At 47.3% G+C, this 23,991-nt stretch overlaps 1 protein-coding gene across 11 annotated transcripts in view; it reads right to left on the reverse strand.

Annotated features, from left to right (window-relative positions):
- Positions 1-23,991, reverse strand: part of CTNND2 (catenin delta 2) — a 2,090,389-nt gene that overhangs the window by 1,851,476 nt on the left and 214,922 nt on the right. Inside the window, exon 1 of one of the 11 annotated variants that reach the window (XM_073678430.1) lies at positions 11,265-11,530. The exons of the other annotated variants lie outside the window; for them this stretch is intronic. The gene's annotated coding sequence lies outside the window, so the exon portion shown is untranslated. Of the gene's footprint in view, positions 1-11,264; positions 11,531-23,991 lie in introns of those variants that run through there. 11 annotated transcript variants of the gene reach the window in all.

Genomic DNA, 23,991 nt, shown 5'->3' on the forward strand with positions numbered 1-23,991 from the left:
ACCAAAAGGAGCGGTTCAGCTACACATTTATAAGGCATACAGTGAATGCAATGCCTACCAAAAATTTCGAGGCACTCCAATGCCCCATGGAAGTGACATGGAGGTCAGAGGGCCTTAACTAAACCGTTTTTTCCATTTATAGCAACTGGGTCTCCTGTACACTGTTGGCCTAAGCAGGGAATGGAAGGCTTTCCAAAAATTATTAGGCACTGCAATACCCCTTGAAACAGACGTGGATTACAGCGTATTAAAAACCTTCTACCTATTATTGGGGAGTGGGTCTCCCTTAGTGTTCGCCTATGCATTGAAAAGCAAAAGCTGACAAAAATTAGGAGGAAATGCAATGCCCGTTGCAAGAGTCGTGGAGGTTAGAGGTAATTAAAAACAACATGTCAATGCCCCTTGGAAGACCTGTGTGTAGCGCCGGCGTCCCTGCCCTCTGCTAGGCAGGGACGCTGTTCCCCTCACCTCTCTGCTCCGTGCCCGGCGTCCTCCTCCCGCTCTGCTGGCAGCGCGCGCTCCTTACCGGCCACTGTGCTTAGCGCGCGCGCGCTCTCCCTCCCTCTTAAAGGGGCCACGCGCGCCGTCCTAAGGAGTCCCCGGCCAATGGCCGGAGGACTTCACCATATATAAGGCACCTCCTCCAAAATGGAGGTGCCCGAGCAATGTTGTAGCACTGTTCACTACTCTGCTTCAGCCCTCAGGTCCCGTTGCCAGTTACCTGCCAGATACCTGCCAGATTCCTGCCAGCTTGCTGTCTTATTCCTGCCTGATATTCTGCTACCTGCCTGCTAGCCTGAGGTCCGACGGTCTGCCTTACAACTCCTGTCAGTCTGTCTAAGGACCAGCTTGCCCGCTCACCTGGGAGCGCACATCAGCTACCTGCCTGCTTGCCTGAGGTCCGACGGTCTGCCTTCCAACTCCTGTCAGTCTGTCTATGGACCAGCTTGCCCGCTCACCTGGGAGCGCACATCTGCTACCCGCCTGCTAGCCTACCTGGAGGCTCCGCCGTCACGTGCTGTGACCACCTGCCTGTCCAGTGACTCCTGCCCGCTCACCTGGGAGCGCTCATCTGCTGCCTGTCTGCTAGCCTACCTGGAGGCTCTGCCGTCACGTGCTGTGACCACCCGCCTGTCCAGAGACTTCTGCCCGCTCACCTGGGAGCGCTCATCTGCCGCCTGTCTGTTGGTCTTCCTGGAGGCTCCGCCGTCACATGCTGTGACCACCCGTTTATCCAGAGACTCTCGCCTGCTCACCTGGGAGCTCACGTCTACCATCAGCCGCCACAGGTCGTACCAACCCTTTACCCAGAGACTGCCCCGGTCACTTGCCGTGACCATCTGCCCGTTCATCCAGAGACTGCCCCGGTCACTTGCCGTGACCTCCTGCCCGTTCTTCCAGAGACTGTCCCGGTCACCTGCTGTGACTGCCTGCCTGGTCGCCACCCGCTCCCTTACAAGGACCGCCCCCTTGTATAGTACCTCAGAGGTTCCGCCTCCCAGACCCGTTACACTGTGGAGTTCAGAGTGGTTTAACAAGACGGTTTTAATGCCCCTTAGAAGAGACGTGGAGTTCAGAGTGGTTTAACAAAACAGTTTTAATGCCCCTTGGAAGAGATGTGGAGGTCACAGTAGCTTAACAAGACGCTTTTAATGCCCCTTGGAAGAGTGGTGGAGGTCGCAGTGGAATAAAAAGACAATATTAACGACCCTTGGAAGAGACGTGGAGGTCACAGTAGCTTAACAAGACGATTTTAATGCCCCTTACAAGAGCCATGCAGTACAGCATATTAAAAACATTATTCCCATTATTGGGGAGTGGGTCTCCCATAGTCTTTGCCTATGTCTTCCAAGCAAAAGCTGCCAAAAATTAGGAAGGGGAAACTTGCAATGTCCCTTACAAGAGCCATGCAGTACAGCATATTAAAAACATTATTCCCATTATTGGGGAGTGGGTCTCCCATAGTCTTTGCCTATGCTTTCCAAGCAAAAGCTGCCAAAAATTAGGACAGAGGAACTTGCAATGCTGGCAACATGGACCACGGTCACCCTGGTGGTATAGTGGTCGTGGAGGCTGAGGATAAGGAGAAGAGCAAAAAACAGCCAAAATGAGGAAGCGTATACCCATGTGTGGGTGTGAAGCGATGCATGGGAATACACCTCCCGAAATAACACAGTGGATTTGACTTTATGTTACTCTGCTGTCATTTGGTGGTGATGAGAAGTCTGTCCCAATCCAGCCCTTGTTCATTTTGATAAGGGTCAGCTTGTCAGCATTGTCAGTTGACAGGCGAGTGCGCTTATCAGTTATAATTCCCCCAGCGGCACTAAAAACACGCTCCGATAACACGCTAGCGGCAGGGCAGGCCAGGACCTCCAAGGCATACAGAGTGAGTTCATTCCAAGTGTCCAGCTTGGATACCCAATAATTAAAAGGCACAGAGGAATCACGGAGGACGCTGGTACTCCCTCACCATCTTTTGAAACTTTCCACTCCTTGTGAGAGTACCCTGCGCCTCAGGGCCTGTAAGCTGGGCAGGTCTCAGAAAACTGTCCTAGAACATTGACAGTGTTCCCCTGCCTCTGCTGGATTGGAGTTGCGTCTCTCTCGCCTGTATGACTTAGTTGGGCAGCAAACTGTGACCTCTGCCGCTACCGTGTTCAGATGGGAATTTTTTTAATAGTTCTGCAGCAAGGGCCTTCTGGTACTGCCCCATTTTTGTAGACCTCTCCAACTCAGGAATAAGAGAGTGAAAGTTCTCCTTGTAGAGGGGGTCTAAAAGTGTCATCAACCAGTAATGACTGTCACCCAACATTTTGACAATGCGAGGGTCACGGTTAAGGCAGCGTAACAAAGTCAGCCATGGGTGCCAGACTGGTAACGGGCAAGACTTCCGTGTCCTCACCAAGATGACGACTGATAGTGTTGAGCGATCACTAAAATGCTCGGGTGCTCGAAGCTCGGGCCGAGCTTACCGTGATACTCGGGTGCTCGACCCGAGCAACGAGCCCAATGTTAGTCTATGAGAGACCCGAGCATTTTTGCGGCAGCACCCCCGGCAGTCTGTAGAAAGCCTAAAAAGTGCCCAAAACGATAGTGACAGTGCTCAAAAGACATGGGGGCAGCATGGGGATCGCCCCTGGAAGCATTTCTGACCCCCAGGTCACTGCTGTCAACAACGTGGTCAGAGGTATTAAGCCACTTTTGCGGGCTCACAATAAAACGTTCAAAAACGAAACTGAAACGGTTTTCCTGTGAAATATGTTAAGGAATTTCCTTTCCAGGGTAAAGACTTCTGTATAAGGTAAAATAAATAACCAAAAACAAAAATACTCCTCCACACCTTGGGCTATGTTCACAAGTACCATTTTTCATGCGTTTTTGCATTTTTGTATTGCTTTCAACCGTGACAAATGCGTTCACCGGGAAATGTCATTTTAACATTTTACAACCTTATCTGGCCATGTGCTGTGTGACACATGCATACAGTGCTGAAAAGACAAGGGATCAGCATGGGGAAGACCCCTGGAAGCATCTCTGACTCCCAGGTCACTGCCTAAAAGTGAGCCCATCAGAAGTGATCCTTGCCGCATCAGAAGATGCAGACTTGCAACTATCCCCGTGCAAGTCCTTGTCCCAGGGCAGTGTCCAATTGTACCTCCCCCATTACTTGCAATGCAAGCGAAAATATGCAGCCAACCACCCACCCACCTGCAGGCTGCAATACCATACTGCTAGCTTTCACTTGAAATGGGGCCTTTTAGTTTGGAGGAGGCCGAAGCTGGCCACTACCTCATGGCAGCTTTGGCAGCGAGGTATCCATACTCTGTCCCCAGCCGCCCGGCGGCCGGGTGTCCACGCTCGGTCCCCAGCCGCCAGATGGCGGCCAGGTGTCCATACTCGGTCCCCAGCCACCCTGATTTCTCCTGTCACCTTCCCCCACACTTTTCTTAGCCTGGCCTGCTTTAGGGCAGCATTGGACGAGCCCACCAGAGATCCAGACTCCTCCGGTGGGCCCTGGCTTCTCCATCAGGGGAGTTGAGAGTGCCTAGGTGAGGAGCATGATGATGATGATAGAAGTTAGCATCTGCTTTGTTTTCTTGGAATGCAAGCGTATGTATGTAGTAGCGGCTAGGCCTGAGGTGGTCCGCGTTTTGGCGCATATCCTACCTCCTCCGAGGATTGCTGGATGTTTTCCTGCTTCTATCCCAGTTCTATGACTCCCGTTAAAACAAAGCTTCAGGTGATAAATGATGGATGAGGTGGTGGCAAAGGAGAAAGAGCAGGAGGAACAGGGACCATTCACATCAATATCAGGCCAGTCAACCAGATATGTCTTGTAGGATATGTTTCTGTAACAAAAGGAGCGGTTCGGCTACACAGTTATAGGGCATACAGTGAGTGCAATGCCTACCAAAAATTTCGAGCCACTCCAATGGCCCTTGGAAATGACATGGAGGTCAGAGGGCGTTAACTAAACCTTTTTTTCCATTTATAGCAACTGGGTCTCCCGTGCACTGTTGGCCTAAGCAGTGAATGGAAGGCTTTCCAAAAATTATGGAGGAACTGCAATGCCCCTTACAAGAGCCATGTTTGGCACCCCAGGGGTCTGGTCACCACAGTAATAGAGATATTACGTCGGAGAGCAAGTGGGAGGTTTCCTGGTCAGGATCCATTAAACATGCAACATCCTCCTGCCCCAGTCCTGGGAGGGGATAATTCTGCCCTTATAAACTGGATCTGGGGTGGGGTTGAGTGAGTCAGAGAACAGTCAGAGTCAGCGTGAGAGCAAGGGAAAGTAACAGCAAGGAGCTCTGTAGGAGCTAGGAGCTAAAGACGAGGGGCTGGAAGCTGAGCAGAGCTCGCCCTGGCAGAAGACAATAGGAACCGGACACAGGAGTCCGAAGCTGTGAGGACTTATATATCCAGCAGCAGAAACCAGCCGGCAGGGGATTTCAGGTCCTCTGGCCATAGAAGCCCGGAGGCTCAGTCACAAGCAAGGGACCAGCACCGCCGTCGTGGAGCGGAGGCTAACAGAAGGCCCCAAGTCACCAGCCATACGGGTGAGCACTACACGGTACACTCAGGGACATGGGCTACTTCTACCCGCTTACAGCAAGGTAGCCAGGAAGAGTGCAGACAGACGGAGAGGCCTACAACTCCACCTGGCCAGGGGAACTACTGCTTGCTCACAGACTGACCAGGCCTCTTATGCTAGCCAGTACTCCCGGGAGGGTCTACCTTATAATCATCAGTAAAGACCCTGAACTGCACTGCAAAGACTGAGTCATTCCTGCTGCGCTCGTGCACCATCACCCCCATCACCCACACTCACTGCCCTGAGGCTATACTCCTCCCGAGGGGAGTTACCCTATTCTATGCTGCGCACACAACACCAGCCTCAGCGGTCTGCCTCGCAGCGGTGGTACTCCCTGACCGCAATCCACGGGTGGCGCAGTCAGACAATTAACCCCAAAACCTAAGAAAGACTGCCACTGGTTTGACCAGCCTGAGCCACGGGACCGGGTCACCGCCACGGAGACTACAGACCCCAGAGACCCGGCACCGGGTATCCCACACACGTGTACACATGGCCCAGGGGGCGCGTCACATGCAGTACAGCATATTACAAACATAAGTCCCATTATTGGGGAGTGGGTGTCCCATAGTATTTGCTTATGCTTTCCCAGCACAAGCTGCCAAAAATTAGGACGGAGCAACTTGCAATGCCCCTTACAAGAGCCATGCAGTACAGCATATTACAAACATAAGTCCCATTATTGGGGAGTGGGTGTCCCATAGTATTTGCTTATGCCTTGCAAGCAAAAGCTGCCAAAAATTAGGACGGAGGAACTTGCAATGCTGGCACCCTGGTGGTATAGTGGTGGTGGAGGCTGAGGATAAGGAGAAGAAGATTAAACAGCCGAAACGAGGAAGCGTATACCCATGTGTGGGTGTGAAGCGGTGCATGTGAATACACCTCCCGAAATAACACAGTGGATTTGACTTTATGTTACTCTGCTGTCATTTGGTGGTGATGAGAAGTCTGGCCCAATCCAGCCCTTGTTCATTTTGATAAGGGTCAGCTTGTCAGCATTGTCAGTTGACAGGCGAGTACGCTTATCAGTTATAATTCCCCCAGCGGCACTAAAAATACGCTCCGATAACACGCTAGCGGCAGGGCAGGCCAGGACCTCCAAGGCGTACAGAGCGAGTTCATTCCAAGTGTCCAGCTTGGATACCCAATAATTAAAAGGCACAGAGGAATCACGGAGGACGCTGGTACGATCGGCAAGGTACTCCCTTACCATCTTTTGAAACTTCCCACTCCTTGTGAGAGTACCCCGCGCCTCAGGGCCTGTAAGCTGGGCGGGTGTCAGAAAACTGTCCCAGAACATTGACAGTGTTCCCCTGCCTCTGCTGGATTGGAGTTGCATCTCTCTCGCCTGTATGCCTTGGTTGGGCAACGAACTGTGACCTCTGCCGCTAGCGTGTTCAGATGGGAATTTTTTTTAAGAGTTCTGCAGCAAGGGCCTTCTGGTATTGCCCCATTTTTGTAGACCTTTCCACCTCAGGAATAAGAGAGTGAAAGTTCTCCTTGTAGCGGGGGTCTACAAGTGTCACCAACCAGTAATGACTGTCACCCAACATTTTGACAACGCGAGGGTCACGGTTAAGGCAGCGTAACAAAGTCAACCATGCGTGCCAGACTGGTAACGGGCAAGATTTCCGTGTCCTCACCAAGATGACGACTGACCATGCTCTCCTCCTCCTCCTCCTCCCCCCTGTCCTCAGGCCACCCACGCTGAACCGACGGTATGACACTTGTACAGGTACTACCGTCTACAACGCATGATAGCAGCTCCTGTTCTTCCTCCTCCTCTCCCTCATTGTCCCCCAATGCACGTTGGGATGAGATGAGGCTGCGCTGTGTGTAATCGCCCGCTACGGTTTCTTGATCCATCTCATCATACTCTGGCTGCAATGCCTCCTCTTTAATTCTCTGCAGAGAGCGTTGCAAAAGACAGACAAGTGGGATGCTGACACTAATGATGGCGTCATCGCCACTCACCATCTTGGTGGCCTCCTCAAAGTTTGTCAGGATGGTACATATGTCAGACATCCAGGTCCACTCCTGAGGTCTTATGTGTGGAGTCTGACCTGAATATCGACGGCCTTGTTGCAGCTGGTACTCCACAACTGCTCTCTTCTGCTCACAAATCCTTTGCAACATGTGGAGGGTAGAGTTCCAACGTGTGGGGACATCACACACCAGTCGGTGTGCCGGAAGCTGCAAACGCTGCTGCAACACAGCAAGGGCGGCGGAAGCTGTAGCCGACTTGCGAAAATGAGCTGACAGGCAGCGTACTTTCACGAGCAGATCTGGCAACTCGGGGTACGATTTAAGAAAGCGCTGAACCACGAGGTTAAGCACATGAGCCAGGCATGGTACGTGTGTGATCTCACCTCGCCTCAGAGCCGCCACCAGGTTACGGCCATTGTAACACACGATCATGCCGGGATGTAGGTTCAGCGGTCTCAGCCACAGATCTGCCTGCTCTTTCACAGCTGTCCACAACTCACAAGCAGTGTGAGGTTTCTCACCTAAGCTTATGAGTTTCAGCACAGCCTGTTGCTGCTTGGCGGAGGCAGTACTGCAATGCTTCCAGCTTCTAACTGATGTGGTGATATCTGAGATGGAGGCTGAACATGAGGAGGAGGAGGAGGAGGAGGAGGATGCGCAGGAGCTGTACACTGTGGGGACAACTCTGACTGACATAGGGCCCGCAATCCTCGGTGTGGGGAGGATGTGTTCCATCCCAAGGTCCGACTGGGTCCCGGCTTTCACTATGTTTACCCAGTGTGCTGTCAGAGAGATGTACCGTCCCTGGCCACAAGCACTTGTCCACGTGTCCGTTGTCAGGTGGACTCTCCCAGTAACGGCGTTGTTGAGGGCACGGCAGATGCTTTGGGACACGTGCTTGTGTAGTACGGGGATGGCACACCGGGCAAAATAGTGTCGGCTGGGGACCGAGTACCGAGGGACGGCCACTGCCATAAGATTGCGGAAGGATTCCGTCTCCACCAGCCTAAAAGGCAGCATTTCCAATGCAAGCAGTCGTGAAATGTGCGAATTTAGGACTGTGGCCTGTGGGGCGTTAGCTGCGAATTTCCGCTTTCGTTCAAAGGTCTGGGATATGGACAATTGAACGCTGCGGTGGGACGTGGACGTGGACATTGATGCTGTTTCTTGAGAAACTGCCATAACAAGTGAAGACTGAGAGGAGGGGGCATCTTTACATGCAGTATGGACAGGGGATTGCCTTGCACACACAACAGGGGGTTCTATTGCACGCACAACAGTGGAAGAAGCAGTGGTGACACCCGCTGACACTGGTCGTGGACCCTGGGTTTCGCCCCACAAAGTCGGGTGCTTTGCCGCCATGTGCCTGATCATGCTGGTGGTGGTCAGGCTGGTAGTTTTGTCACCCCTGCTGATGCTGGCATGGCAGGTGGAACATATGGCCTTTTTGGGGTTATCAGCAGAGTCTTTAAAAAAATTCCAGACTCTGGAAGACCTACCGCTTGTACTGGCAACGTCCCTCGTGTTGGTGTTACGGGGAACGGTTGCCTGCCTTCTGTCTGCGGCCACCACACTGCTTCTTCCTGCCTGTTGGGGTACTCTGCCTCCCTCCCCCTGTGTGCTGCTGGCCTCACTCTGCATGTCCTCCTTCCACGTTGGGTCAGTTACTAGATCATCCACCACCTCCTCCTCTTCCACTTGCGCACCACGATCCTCCTCCTCACTTCCTGGCAATTGTGTCTAGTCATCGTCCACCTCTTGTGACAGATTGCCAACGTCGACTTCCTGTGGCCGTGGCTGTTCAAATATTTGGGCATCGCAACATGGGATCTCCTCTTCCACCACTTCAAGCGTATCAGGCGAGGGGCCCAAATATGGAAATGGACCAGTGAACAGCTCTTCAGAGTGTCCAAGTGTGGGATCACTTGCTGTCTGACGACACTCGGCATGGTGGGAGGAAGGAGCATCAGGGTGAGGAGGAGTATGCGGTCGAGACTCACGGCTACTAAGAGTTGACCGTGTGGAAGACAGACCGGAGGTGGTGGTGCCCAGGTTAACTGGAAGTATTGTCTGCTATCCAATTAATAACCTGTTCACACTGATCAGTTCTCAATACTGGTGTTGTTCTGTGCTTCCCTAGTAATTCGGTCAAGAAGTGGGAGCGAGAAGATGTGGCGGTTGGTTGTGGCACATTTTCACCTTGGCCACGGCCCCGTCCTCTGCACGAACCATCACCAGAACGTCCACTTCCACGTCCCTTGCCACGAGCCTTGCCCATTGTAAATGAAGTAAAATAGCTTACACTTGCACTATCTATGGAAAAAGGGTAATAAAGAGTAGATTAGAACCGTGGAAGAGGAAAACCACAGTTATTGTTTACTAGGGTATACCACACTTTTTTAAATAGAGATATTTGTGGCTGAACAGTGAGCGACACACTCAAACTGTTTTTTTTAGATACAAATGGCCCATAGAACTGCAAAACCACACTTCTATTTCTCTGGCCTACACCAGACTATTTTCACCAGATATATTTGGGTCTGAAAAATCAGAGGCACACTTTTTTTTTGGGGGGTGGGGGTGGGGGGGGACACCAAAAGGTTAATAAGATGGGTATTTGTACATTGTGAAGGAGGAAAAAAAAAAAGAGGATTTAGATTAAAAAAAAAGGATTTTTCCTGGCCCCCGGGACCTGGAGCTAAGTCCAGCAATTTCAGCAACAGGAGCAGCACACAGGACTGTAATGCAGCGTTTGCTGGTATAACCACTGCGTCTCCTATACAGCCTGCCTGCCTGCCTGATATACCTGGGATGGATATTAGTCCTGAGAAGGACTGTTTGTTTGATCTGGCAGCCTTTACAGACCCTACACTAACTATTTTGCAGGATATATCTCTCCCTAAATCAGCAGCGCTGTCCCTACACTGTCTGATCCGGAGCGACTGTGTCCAAGATGGCGGCGCCCGGTTTTAAATACTCGAGGTGACGCTGTGCGGCCAGCCAATCACTGTAATGCCCACAAACAACATGGCTGCGGCATTACAGTGACTGGCTGGCAATCCCTGCATGTTCATTGGCTCTGTAAAGAGCGCCAAACATGCAGGGCGGAGACCCGAGCTCCCGCCCGAGTAACCCGGAAATGCTCGGTGCTCGCCGAACATCCCGAGTAGCGTGATGCTCGGGCGAGTACCGAGCAGTGTCGAGCATGTTCGCTCAACACTAGTTACTATGTCTTGCTGGCATAGAGAAGGGTGGGAAGGACCACCGCCCAGAAAACCTTCAACAAGCCTGGTGGTAAGGATGAGTCCCCTCCATTTCCAGATGTTCTTACGGAGTCTCCCAAAGGTGGCGCAGGCTTTGGCAATTCTGTTGTTGACCTCAGCACTTATGGTCACTATGTGGGAGAGGTAGGTGAAGTTGAAAACTGCTTTGAGGTTGTGCGCCTTCACCTTAATGCGTGGCTTCTGGTATGATTTTCCTGAAGCAGGTTAATACATAGTTTTGGTCTTTCTAGTATTAATAACGAGACTGAAGTTGTTGCAAGCTTGTGAAAAACAGTCCATTTCACACTGCATCTGCTGCTCTCTGCTGGCATTGAGTGCACAGTCATCAGCAAACTAAAGGTCATGGATAACAGTCTCATGCACCTGTTTAACAACCTTCAAGCGTCTGGGGTTGAATAGTTTGCAGTTAGCCCTCTAACTGTCATGGCAGGCACTGTACTGAAAAGGAGAGTGCCTCTGACTGCAGTGTTCCTCCCCGTCAGTTTGTGATGTCTGTGTCTCCCTCACCACCCCTATTCTGTAGGTAAAATATGTCCCCTTTGGGACCAATGAAATGCTAGGAACGGCTAGCACAACCCCTTCCCCTAGGTACAAAGCACAGCGCTGATCCAGCCTGTTCCTCTTCCCCTGTTTAGGTCCTGGAAGTGCAGGCTGGTCAGCGTTGACCGGAGAAGAGAGGTTGGATTCCATGGTGGAGGTTTTGCTTACTGGTTTGCCGCAGTGGGGTGAGCGCTGGTTTCAAGCCCTCATTGAAGGGCTCAGCGCTCATCTCCCTTTACCGGCCGGGTCTAACCCCCCGGTTTCTGCGTCTTTTCCTTCCACCCTGTCTGTTTCTGCTCCCCCCCATGCTGCCTATGTCCGCTGCCACCCCGTCGCCTATGTCCACTCCCTCCTACCTCGGATGTGTCCACTCCCTCCCCGCTTCCTGTGCCAGTTGTCCCTTCATTGCTGGAACCTGCGATTCCACCGCTGTCTGCGCCCGCTCTGTCCACGCAGCCTGTGTCCGCTCTCCATGCAGCTACAGCATTAGTTGGGCCCGGAGGCCGGCGGTGCGCACAGAATTCCTGTCCTCCAAGCCGGCTAAGAGAGAGCTCTCCAGGCTCTCGTCACCTACGTTAACCCCGCCCCCCTCATTGCCGCACTCAGTAGTAAATAGTCAGTTCAGCGCCAATTTTGAAATAGCAGCAGCTAATGTAGCAGCTGCTGCCCCCTACCTCATCAGACCCACATTATGCTCCCTGCTGCCCTCCATCTCCCCATACAGCCACATACACGCAAATCACAAGTGCCTGCACCAAGCACCACAGGCCCAATAAAAAGCAGCTACACATACACCCCCTATGCCACAGAGGAGCCAGTTAACCCCATCCTCCAAGATATAAATGCAGCCCAAACTCAATTAGCTCAGCCAAGCAGCGCTGTGCCTAATCCTGCACTGACAATGCACAATGCTGTTCAACCAGAAGGTGATTTGTTAACCCCTTCTGCTGTTGCATACCGATGTTCCGACATCATACCTGCTAATTTAGCTACTAGTGCCCTAGCCGCTCCTCCTCAGTTCCTCTTCCTCCTCTATCACTCATTTTCACCTCGGCCATGGATCCAGTACTTCAGGTCGGCGAAATAAGCGTTCTATGCATTCACGTCAGAAATCAAGATCCCACAGGAGGCGTCACAGATCTCGGTCCTCGAGATGGAGCTCTCCATCATCATCATCCGATTTGTCAAGCGCATCTGCGAGCCCTGACCGCTAATCGCGTCGATCCCGCCCACCGGGAGATAGACGCGAGACAAAGGCATCCTCTAGGGCTTCCAGCCTGGTTGAGTCGTCGGCATCCATCAGGGCGTCATGCCAAACCCCACTATGCAGGTCCGTCCATACTGGTGCCGGAGTTCCTCCATCCATCAGGCTCCCTCCTCCAGTGGCAGACACAGGTGAGTGCGATTTAATGGGAGTAGAAAAAAGAAATATGGTTCTAGTCACTGCCCTTAATGAGTTAGTGGACCAATTATCCTCTCTAACAAGTACAGTGATTAATATTGGCACACCAATACCTCCTCTAGCTAGTGTGCATAAAGATGCCCTTTTCTGTAGGATTAGTCCATTAGGATCCCATATAGACGATGAAATCAAAAACAAGATATGGAATAACGATTACTTAGGCATATGGTCACTAATATCTGTGGATCAACATAGAATTGATAAAGGTAGGAGACCAGTTGACAGACCATTTGATAGGTACAAACAAAAGGTTGCAAAAACAATGAAAAACTGGTTGCAAGCTTTTGCCGTGTTAGGTTGCATTATGGGCCAGAAGAATCCAGAACGCTGTTTAGAATTATTTATATACCAAGATATTATATACAGTTCCTACAAAGCCCACGGCTACTGGTCAAACCACACCCCCCTCCCGCTGGTTGTTCAATGAAGGACATTGCCGTTTTTCAGATTATTTAAATACAAACACGAATGTTTAGCTTGCGGGGGAGCCCATCCTGCAGCAAGATGTTCCCATCCATCAGATAAATTACCAACCAAACTTTCACATTCATAATCCAAAGACCCCAGTGAGCGCAAGCGCGATAGATTGGCTAGACCAATATCCTAAAAAGGATGCGGCGGTACAGTTTAATAAATCGCCCACTTTTGTAAAAAATCTAAAATCCGCTTCGAGAACACCCTGAGATTATTAAAAATAAAATAGCGAAAGTGGCAGCCCTAGGAAGAATGGCAGGACCTTTTCATGCCCCTCCTTTTCGGAATTTTCTAATTTCCCCGTTGGGATTAATCCCGTAAAGAGAACTTGGTACATTTTGCCTTATCCTCCACCACCTCAGTCCGAAGGAGATTCCATGAATGCCGGGATTTCTTTGGAAGATGCTTCAGTGTCATATGCGTCCTTTGACAGAGCAGTAATGATAGTATGGGACACGGGACCTGGAGCGTGGCTTGCAAAATCAGATATCGAATCTGCTTTTCGCTTATTACCAGTCCACCCAGATTGCTGCCACTTATTGGGACGCCAGGTGGACAATGACTATTTCTACGACACTTGCCTCCCAATGGGCTGTTCAATTTCATGCTATTACTTCGAGCTATTCAGTTCCTTCTTAGAGTGGGTAGTCGGGTACGAAACCGGCAGTAGGTCCATCACCCATTATTTGGATGACTTCCTATTCGTAGTTCCAAAAAATTCAAACCTATGCCAATCTCTGTTGGACGAATTTAAAAACCTAGCTTGGCACTTCGGCGTACCCCTGTCCTCCCCCAAAAAATGTGGGCCCCATTACCACCTTATCGTTTCTAGGCATAGAAATCAACACCATACCTGTGGTGTTTGGCTTGACCGCGGATAAAATTAAAACAATCCACCTGATAGCAGGATTTTGTTCCGTACAGAAGTAACTAGGGTTACTCATTTTCGCTTGTCGCGTTATGCCGGTCGGCAGTGTTTTTTCGCGTTGCCTATTAGCAACATTAGGCGCGTCCAAACCAACCATACAATTAAAATCAATAAGCAGTTACGGGCGGATTTAGAAGTGTGGAAACCTTTTTACAGTCTTTCAATGGTCACACGTTTTTATTTCTAAAGAAAGTTCAATCCAGGACCTAAAGCTATTCGCGGGGGCAGCCGATTCTGGAGGTTACTCAGCAATATTGGGCAACCAGTGGTGTACAGGCCTATGGGTGTCCTACTGGAAAGAGCAAGGACTGACCAGAAACCATACCCTTTTAGAACTTTTTCCTATCGTAACAGCAATAGAATTCTGGGGTTTGCACCAGGCAAATAAAAAAATAATATGCTTTTAAACAGATAATGCTAGCGTAGTGCATTGCTCAAACATGATGTCATCTTCTTCTAGGCCTCCTTCGCCGCCTGGCGCTGTTATGTTTAAAATACAATATATGGATTCAAGCTCGCCAGGTCCCGGAAGTTGAAAATGCCCTCGCTAACTCACTATCACAATTTAACTGGCAGGTTTTCAAAGAGCTCCTCCCCACTGCCCATCTGTTGGGCTCCATTTGCCCCCCCCTCTTCTGGGACGTAGTGGCGAACGTCTGATGCCATTAGTTCGATCTACCGTTGCACAGTCTACATGGCAAGCTTATGGTAAGGCATGGGAGTAGTGGCTACTATTAGTCGCATGCAGACAAGTGCGACCAATCCAGATTAGACGTTACCATTGAGTTTCTTGTCCAGCTCTTTAATAAGGGCATATCAGGGACAGAGGTTAGCGGGAGTAGCATTCAATTTTCAATCATTGTATTGGAAAGATGTTACAAAAGCATTCATTATTAGACAAGCCTTGAAAGGGTGGAAAAGGTCTCCGCCAAGCAAGGAATGTTTCTCTAAGCTTGCTCAGATGCATCATATCATTCACGGCATTAACATGCCATTCCCAATTTGAAGAGACACTCCTGTCTGTCGCTTTTGGGATGGCCTTTTTCAGAGTGCTATGCATCAGCGAATTAGTCCCTCGATCAAAGAACAGCACTAGCGGAGGACTAAGTTACGAAGATGTGGCTATAGCCAATAATGTTATACTTCTCCGGATATGGAAATCTTCAATAGACCGTCTGGCAGGGACACCTGGGTGCTATTGCATCCCACAGACGGTACAGTCTGTCCAGTCAGATTGGTCAACAATTCCCTGTCAGAGGCCGAAGCAGTTTTTTCTTATCCCACTTTGACAGCTCTCCACTAACAAGGTACCAGTTTCAATCAATATTTCATAAATGCTTAACTACAGCAGGGACCCAACCAAAAGAATACGGGACACACTCATTCTGCATAGGCGCAGCTACAAAGGCGGCAAAAGCAGGATTGCCAGAAACAGTTCAGAGAATAGGTCGCTGGTGCTCTGGTTGTTTTGCGAGATACAGGCAAAAAGGTTGTTTATTTCTTCCAGGTGTCGTCAAGCCAGCAGTTTTGTTGCTGGGCCATTCATACATATAGTTGGCAGCGCAAAGAGCAGAAAGCCACCCAGGCGGAAGGAATTTGGGTTTTAGTGGAAGCAAGTTTAATTGGAGAGGAAGATGGCCACAGGTATTCCAGGAGGTGGTCGACATCGCGAGAAATGCAAGAGGTCCATTTGTTTTGGTTCTACATGCCGGGGGCAATGACCTTTGCTCATACAAGATTGCAGAGTTAATTACGATGAGGAGATCTGATATAGAGCGTTTCAATGCTTTTTTATCTGAACTCATAATAGTTTGGTCCGAGATGGTGCCAAGAGCAATTTCGCAAGGAGCCCAAGACGGAATGGCCATCGAACGCACTAGACGTAAAATTAACACGCGCATGTCCAAATTCGTAAGGGATAGAGGTGGAGTGAAGATACTCCATTGGCAACTGGATGGAGATAATTCAAATCTGCTAAAGTCAGATGGAGTGCACCTTAACGACATCAGACTTGATATATTCTTGTCCGGGCTCCAAGACAGAATTGAACAAGCACTGCTTTTGATGGGTGGGGGTCGGAGTCCTGTGTAGGAATACACATGATCCTCCGTGGCCTTGAAATGAGAGAGAAAGGACACACTGATAAGTTACTGCTTGTTGGCTGACATGCCTGTGATCATTAACAGGGCATTTGGCGAGAAGCGCGTTGATAAGCTAAGTGCATTTCTTACGTTAATTAAAGAAATAATCAATAAAGCTGTGACCGACCTTCACCCATCAAGTTGTACATTGTGTTCTGTTTATTATCAGAAGAGTTGGTGAGTTTGAGTACGCCCGGGCATTTGGCTAAGGGGTCCACGTAGTGTGGCAGGCACTCTACTGAATAAGGAGAGTGCCTCTAACTGCAGTGGCCCTCCCCGTCAGTTTGTGACGTCTGTCTCCCTCATGACCCCTGTTCTGTAGGTAAAATTATGTCCCCTTTGGGACCAATGAAATAATAGGAATGGCTAGCACAACCCCATCCCCTCGGTGCAAAGCACAGCGCTGATCCAGCAGCTTCCTCTTCCCCTGTTAGGGTCCTGGAAGTGCTCGTCCCACTCTCCAGCCCCTTTGATACACAGTAATTGTTAAAAAGTGGTTATTTGTTATTCCTCATATACTTTGCAAGTCACATCGGCCTTGAAATGAGAAAGGAAACATTGTTAAGTTACTGCTCGTTGGCCGACTTGCCTGTGATCATTAACAGGGCATTTGGCGACAAGCGCGTTTATAAGCTAAGTGCCTTTCTTACGTTAATTAAAGAAATAATAAAGCTGTGACCGACCTTTACCCATCAAGTTGTATACTGTGTTTTGTTTATCGTCAGAAGGGGTGGTGGGTTTGAGCATGCCCGGGCGTTTGGCTAAGGGGTCCACACAATCTGGATTCTGACTTCGCAGTTGATAAAGGCATCTATCAATATGGCAGAAAATAGCATACAAAACAGTGTCGGGGCAAGTACGCAGCCTTATTTTACGCCATTTGTCACAGTGAAGGCCTCTGATTAGTCTCATTATTCAGAAATTTTGTTATTGAAATGAACTTGCTCGGACAGCCATACTTTCCCATTATTTTCCACAGGTCATCTCTGCTGACTGTATTGAAAGCCTTAGTCAAGTTGACACAGGTCACGAAAAGGTCACCGCATTGCTCCTGGCACTTTTCCTAGACTTGAAGCTCCACAAAGACCATATCTGCCATCCCACATTCGGCACAGAAGCCTCACTGGCTTTCAGGTAATAGACCTTGCTCAAGGTGCTGGAGGAGGCAGTTGAGCAAGAGGCAAGCCAGAGTCTTCTCAGCAGTTGACAGAAGGGAGATGTCTCGAGGGTTGTCACAATATTGGGCGTTACCTTTTCTTTTACAGATGTGGATTATGCTAGCATCTTTCAGCTGTTGCGGAAACTGTTCTTTTTATCACATAGCATAGAACAAGTTCCAGAAAATCATCCTCAGTTGCTAGTTCAAGAGCTAGTGCTTCAATTCATGGCAACTCTCAAAATCATGAAGAAATACAGAGCACAGAGTTATAGCTAAAAATATATACTTTATTTCATCCAGTAAAAATCATATTACATGATTACATACATAATTATAAATACCAAATTTTTATAAGGCAAAACAGTGTTGAACCCAATAGGAATGCTGGAAAAGCACCCCTACACCAGACCAACTGAAAGGGATTGTATTGAAATGCACACAACAGGGAGCTTTAGATGAATGAATCCCATTAATCTAACTAACCTGGTGGTCTGTACTTGGAAACAGGTGATAAGCCTACCGTGGTCAATGGATAGGACCAGAAGATTAATCACATAATATTATCAAGTGCCATCTCAGCCTTAACCCTATGACTTTTGTGGTGACCTATGGCAGATAATACTGGAGAATGGAGATAATTTCAAATAAGGCTGTATTGCCAAACAGCCACGTGGGGAACCAAGTGGCGAAAGCGTGTGTTTGGGGTTTGAGCTGGGGATCCACCACTGCACCAGACTATGAGTAAGAAACTTGTCTACAGTGAGGACCAGCACACCATTAGGGATTTGGAAATACAGCCTTATTTGCCGTTTGCATGGATTTATATAGTGTGACCAAGTTGTCAAGCACTTTCCAAGTGATGCTAAAATAGTTTGGAAAGTGCTTGTCAACCAGCATGCGGAAATACATGTGAAGAACGCTTCCCTTCCGCTTGTCCCTGGCAGGAAAACCTCATGTACAATCCGCATGCGTTTTTTCTGCCATGGATATGCAGAAACGCTCAGGAAAAATCCAGAGCATTTCTGCATCGTGGGCACATAGCTTTAGGTTGCATTCTCACTTGTGTGTGAAATGTCCGTGTGCTGCTAGTTTTTTTTTTCGGATGGTCCACGGACTCGTAGAGTTTTTTAGATCCATTCACACATCCATGAAAATCACAGATCTGAGAATGAGATCTGTGAGGGTCAGAGAATGTCCAGTTCTGAACCGATTTTGAGGATTAGAATAGGACATGCTCAATGCGTCTGTAAAACAGGGCAGCACACCAACACTGCACACAAATGCAGGAATGTAGACGCATTATGTATAGCATACTCTCTTAGGATATAGTGTACTCACTTATTGTGTATAGCACAGTCCCTTAGTATACAGTGTACTCACTTATGTGTAGCGCCATCCTTAGTTATATAGTTTCCTCTTTTATTATGTATAATATCCTCCCTTATTACGTACCATCCTCTCTTGTTATATATGGTGCCATCTCTTATTATATAGCTTCCTCTGCTGTTATGTACAGTGCTGTCCCTTACATAGCGTATTCTTGTTATTTTTGGCAGTCACAGTGCCCTCTTTTATTGCATAGTCATCTCTTGTTATATATAAAATTACTGCTGATGGAACAGCTGGTGACCAGAAGACCAGTCCATTAGCTCCTCCATTAGAAAAGAAGCTTTCCCATGCTCCATCAGCCGTCATTGCATTATCATAGAATCATAGAATGGTAGAGTTGGAAGGGACCTTCTGGGTCATCTGGTCCAACCCCCTGCTCAAAGCAGGATTCAATAAATCATCTCAGACAGATGTCTGTCCAGCCTCTCTTTGAAGACGTCCATTGAAGGGGAACTCACCACCTCTCGTGGCCGCCTGTTCCACTCATTGATCACCCTAACTGTCAAAAAGTTTTTTCTATTATCTAATCTGTGTGTCCTCCCAATCAGTTTCATCCCATTGCTTCTAGTCTTTCCTTGTGCAAATGAGAATAAAGATGATCCTTCTACAATATGACATTTCTTGAGATATTTGTAGACAGCTATTAAGTCTCCTCTCAGTCTTCTTTTTTGCAAGCTAAACATTCCCAAATCCTGTAACCGTTCCTCATAGGATATGTTTTGTAGACCAGTCACCATTCTGGTCGCTCTTCTCTGAACTTGCTCCAGTTTGTCAATGTCTTTTTTAAAATGTGGTGCCCAAAACTGAACACAGTATTCCAGATGATTTCTGACCAAAGAGGAGTAAAGTCCGATAATGACTTCACGAGATCTGGACTGTATGCTTCTGTTAATACATCCCAGAATTGTATTTGCATTTTTTGCTGCTGCATTACACTGTTGACTCATGTTTAGTCTATGATCTATTAGTATACCTAAGTCTTTTTCACATGTGCTGTTGCTTAGCTCTATACCTCCCATTCTGCACAGTCATGGCCAAAAGTTTTGAGAATGACACCAAAATTATATTTTCACATGATCTGCTGGCCTCTGGTTTTTATTAGTGTTTGTCTGATGTTTATATCACATACAGAAATATAATTGCAATCATATTATGAGTACCAATAGGTTATATTGACAGTTAGAATGAGTTAATGCAGCAAGTCAATATTTGCAGTGTTGCCCCTTCTTCTTTAAGACCTCTGTAATTCTCCCTGGCATGCTCTCAATCAACTTTTGGACCAAATCCTGACTGATAGCAGTCCATTCTTGCATAATCAATGCTTGCATTTTGCCAGAATTTGTTGGTTTTTGTTTGTCCACCCGTCTCTTGATGATTGACCACAAGTTCTCAATGGGATTAAGATCTGGGGAGTTTCCAGGCCATGGACCCAAAATCTCTATGTTTTGTTCCATGAGCCATTTTGTTATCACCTTTGCTTTATGGCAAGGTGCTCCATCATGCTGGAAAAGGCATTTTTGGGCGCCAAACTGCTCTTGGACGGTTGGGAGAAGTTGCTCTTGGAGGACATTCTGGTACCATTCTTTATTCATGGCTGTGTTTTTAGGCAAGACTGTGAGTGAGCCGATTCCCTTGGCTGAGAAGCAACCCCACACATGAATGGTTTCAGGATGCTTTACAGTTGGCATGAGACAAGACTGGTGGTAGCGCTCACCTCTTCTTCTCCGAATAAGCTGTTTTCCAGATGTCCCAAACAATCGAAAAGGGGATTCATCAGAGAAAATGACTTTGCCCCAGTCCTCAGCAGTCCACTCCCTGTACCTTTTGCAGAATATCAGTCGGTCCCTGATGTTTTTTCTGGAGAGAAGTGGCTTCTTTGCTGCCCTCCTTGAAACCAGCCCTTGCTCAAAGAGTCTCCGCCTCACAGTGCGTGCAGAAGCACTCACACCAGCCTGCTGCCATTCCTGAGCAAGCTCGGCACTGCTGGTAGTCCGATCCCGCAGCTGAAACAGTTTGAAGATACGGTCCTGGCGCTTGCTGGTCTTTCTTGGGAGCCCTGGAGCCTTTTTGACAACAATGGAAGCTCTCTCCTTGAAGTTCTTGATGATGCAATAGATTGTTGACTGAGGTGCAATCTTTGTAGCTGCGACACTCTTCCCTGTTAGGCCATTTTTGTGCAGTGCAATGATGGCTGCACGTGTTTCTTTAGAGATAACCATGGTTAACTGAAGAGAAACAATGATACCAAGAACCAGCCTCCTTTTAAAGTGTCCAGTGATGTCATTCTTACTTAATCATGACTGATTGATCGCCAGCCCTGTCCTCATCAACACCCACACCTGTGTTAATGGATCAATCACTAAAACGATGTTAGCTGCTCCTTTTAAGGCAGGACTGCAATGATGTTGAAATGTGTTTTGGGGGTTAAAGTTCATTTTCTGGGCAAATATTGACTTTGCAAGTACAGTAATTGCTGTTAAGCGGATCACTCTTTGATATTCAGGAGTATATGCAAATTGCCATTTCAAAAAATGAAGCAGTAAACTTTGGAAAAATTACTATTTGTCTCATTCTCAATACTTTTGGCCATGACTGTATATGCTTTTTTCATTTTTATTGCCAAGATGTAGTACTTTGAATTTTTCCCTGTTAAAAACCATTCTGTTAGTTGCTGCCCACTGCTCCAGTTTATTTAGGTCTTTTTGAATCCTCTCTCTCTCTTCTCTAGTGTTAGCTATCCCTCCTAGCTTTGTGTCATCAGCAAATTTAATCAGTTTATCCTCAATTCCTTCATCTAAATTATTGATAAAGATGTTGAACAATACAGGTCCCAGGACAGAGCCCTGTGGTACCCCACTTGAGACATTCATCCAACTGGATGTGAAGCCATTTACGACCACTCTTTAAGTCCGATCACTAAGCCAGTTATGAAACCTCCCATCAGTTGCCTTGTCCATTCCATACTTGGTCATTTTGTCAATAAGGATGGTGTGAGATACTTTGTCAAATGATTTGCTGAAGTCAAGATATACTATATCTACAGCATTTCCCTGATCCACCCAGTCAGTGATTCTGTCATAGAAGGAAATTAAGTTAGTCTGACATGATTTGTTAGTTACAAACCCATGCTGACTCTGGTTAATCACTTCATTCTTATCCAGGTACTTACATACATGTTGTTTAATAACTTGTTCAAAGATCTTTCCTGGTATAGAAGTCAGACTCACTGGCGTATAGCTCCCTGGGTCGACCTTTTTCCCCTTTTTGAAGATAGGAACAATATTTGCTCTTCTCCGGTCTTCTGGGACTTCTCCTGTTCTCCAAGAATTTTCAAAGATTATGGAGAGTGGTTCTAAAATTTCTTCTACGATCTCCTTCAGTACTCTGGGGTGTAATTCATCTGGACCTGGAGACTTGAACTCATTTATGTTAGCTAAATATTCCCTCACAATCTTTGTTTACAGATAACCAGGATTCTTCTATTCCTTTAATAGGACAGTGAAGATCAGTTGATGTTACACTTTCTTTCTGAGAGAAAACTGATGCAAAATAGGAATTAAAAAGTTCTGCCTCCTCAACATCCTTTCTTACCATTTCACCATTTTCATCCTGTAAAAATCCTATAGTATTTTTGACTTTTCTTTTACTTTAGACATACCCACAAAATCCTTTTTTATTGCTTTTGACATCTCTTGCAAGCCTTAATTCATTGTCAGCTTTAGCTAACCTAATACGTGCCCTACAGGTTCTGCAGATTGCATTATAATCTTCTTTAGATATGCCTCCCTCTTTCCATTTGATAAAAATGTATTTCTTTATTTTTAGCATGTGTTTAAGTTCATCCATCCTTGTTTCCTTAAATGCTTCCCATTTTTCCTACTTTTTGGGATTGTTAACAATTGTGCTTTGAGAATCTCATTTTTAAAAACTTCCCATCCTTCCTGGACATTTTTGTCCTTAAGGACATCCAGCCATTGGATCCCTCCTATTCTCTTTCTGAGTCGCTTAAAATCTGCCTTTCTGAAATCTAACCCTGAAGTTTGAGTCTTCACATGTCTTCCTCCTCTAGTTATCCAAAATTATATAATAGCATGATCGCTGCCTCCTAGCGTCCCAGCCACTTTTACCTCCTCAACCATTTCCTCCCTGTTTATAAGGATTAGATCCAAAGTAGCAGATCCCCTTGTTTTCTCCCCTACCTTTTGGAAGATAAAGTTGTCAGCAAGAGAGGATAAGAATTTGCTTGACCTGTTAGTTTTACTTGAGAGAGATTCCCAACAAATGTCTGGATAGTTGAAATCTCCCATGACCACTACGTCATATTTTTTGGAGAACTTGGTCATTTGATACATAAAGAGTTCATCCATATCTTTGGTTTGCCCAGGTGGCCTGTAGTAAACGCCTACAATGGTGTCCTTTCCAATGTTCTCTCCTTGTATTCTTACCCAAACAGTTTCCACAGAACTCCCAGTCTCTGAAGCTTCAATCTCTGTGCAGATATATGCTTTTCTAACATACAATGCGACACCTCCTCCTCGTTTATCAAGTCTGTTTATTGCAAATAAGTTGTATCCTTTTAGCATTGTATTCCAATCATGTGTATCGTCCCACCAAGTTTAAGTGATTCCAATTACATCATATTTCTTTTCCTGCGTTCTCCTTGTTTGTTTCCCATGCTTTATGCATTTGTATAAAACCATTTTAGTTTGTGATTGGTTTCTCTTCCTCCCATATTTTTATTATTTAGATTTTTTTGTCTTTGTTCTTTCTTTCCACGTCCAATAGCAGATATCTCAATAGTATTTGTCAGCTGTATGGCTTTTTCTGGCCTTTTGCTTCCCTTCCCACATTGTTCTAGTTTAAAGTTCTCCTGATGAGTGTAGCAAGGCGACTTCCAAATACACGTTTTCCAGTCTTCGTAAGGTGCACCCCATCTCTAGCAAGTAGTCCATCATATAGATAATTCATTCAGTGATCCAGAAATCCTTGTTGACGGCACTATCAACATAGCCAGTTGTTCACCTGTAGAATCTTATTCCACCTTATTGTTCCTTGGCCATCCACTGGAAGGATGGATGAGAAGACCACCTGAGCTCCCAATTCTTTTACTTTCTTTCCTAAGTTTTCAAAGTCACTGCAGATGGTTTCCAGGTCCTTTCTTGCAGTGTAATTTGTCCCCACATGTATTAGCAGGAATGGGTAGTGATCTGTAGGTCTGAAGAGTCTTGATATCCTGTTAGACACATCTTTAATTTTTGCACCTGGAAGACAGCACATTTCTCTTGAGGTTATGTCTGATCTGCAGATAGCGGCCTCTGTTCCTCTCAACAGGGAATCCCCCATGACCACCACTCTCAGTTTATTCTTCACAACATTTTTCTTTCTCCATCCAGGAGGATTCTGAGGGCTTACAAGGTTATTCTTTGTGGGCAAAGTCTTATCTTGCTGTATTTCTTCATGGTTCTCCTGCATGAGAGCCTGGTACTGGTTCCTGAGCAGTATGGGTGCTGACTGCCTCTCGATCCTCCTG

This window comes from Phyllobates terribilis, unplaced genomic scaffold (assembly GCF_046119375.1).
Source record: "Phyllobates terribilis strain yellow unplaced genomic scaffold, ASM4611937v1 Scaffold_4__5_contigs__length_816908805, whole genome shotgun sequence".
Classification (NCBI taxonomy): Eukaryota; Metazoa; Chordata; class Amphibia; order Anura; family Dendrobatidae; genus Phyllobates; species Phyllobates terribilis.